The sequence below is a fragment of the Limulus polyphemus genome, unplaced genomic scaffold (genome assembly GCF_000517525.1).
Source record: "Limulus polyphemus unplaced genomic scaffold, Limulus_polyphemus-2.1.2 Scaffold3505, whole genome shotgun sequence".
Classification (NCBI taxonomy): domain Eukaryota; kingdom Metazoa; phylum Arthropoda; class Merostomata; order Xiphosura; family Limulidae; genus Limulus; species Limulus polyphemus.
In genome coordinates, this window is record NW_013669115.1 from 52,808 (window position 1) to 53,737 (window position 930).

Here is a 930-nt window from a genome sequence, read left to right on the forward strand (position 1 = left end):
CTTTTCTTGTTTATTTTCTCGTTCTTCTTGTTTCTTTTCTTTCTCCTCCAACCACTGCTGTAGTCTCTTTTCTTGTTTATTTTCTCGTTCTTCTTGTTTCTTTTCTTTCTCTTCCAACCACTGCTGTAGTCTCTTTTCTTGTTTATTTTCTCGTTCTTCTTGTTTCTTTTGCTGTTGTTGTATTGCTGCCATCAAATCTGCTAAGCTGTAATTTGATTTGCCACTTCTCGTTTCCATCTTTTTTTTTTTCAATCCCACTTCTGGCACGAATTTGTTACGTCTCTGGTCATTTGTTAATTTCCGGTATAAATTCTACCCGAGGAACTTCAGTGAAACAAGTCCTTTGTTAAATAAAACTAGTTTATTCTTTCTCAATACAACTTTGCAGTACATTTAATTTCTACAGTTACTTTAACTTAAACACACGCTATAATTCACAATGATTTACACACTTTACTTACAGCTTGACTCGATTATCTGTCTCTACCTCCCTGTCTGCTATTCAATTATCTATGCCGTCACTTCTCGTTGGTTTTATATTTACAAAATAGAGGGCGTCTAGCAAACACTCGAGCCTTCAGGAACGTTCGAGATACTCATTGCGTGTTACCAGCGTCACGTGACTTACGCTGTCTTAACAGTATTTTACACGCATAGTCCATTACAGCCATGATGTATTTTATTTTACACACACAGTCCATTACAGCCATGATGTATTATATTTTATACACATAGTCTATTACAGCTATGATATATTATATTTTATACACATAGTCCATTACAACCATTATGTATTACATTTTATACACATAATCCATTACAACCATGATGTATTATATTTTACACACACTAAACACTGCATGGTTTCTCTCTACTACTGTGTGTCCTTTCATGTATTTATAAGTTACAGTTACATAAATTTGTTCCCTC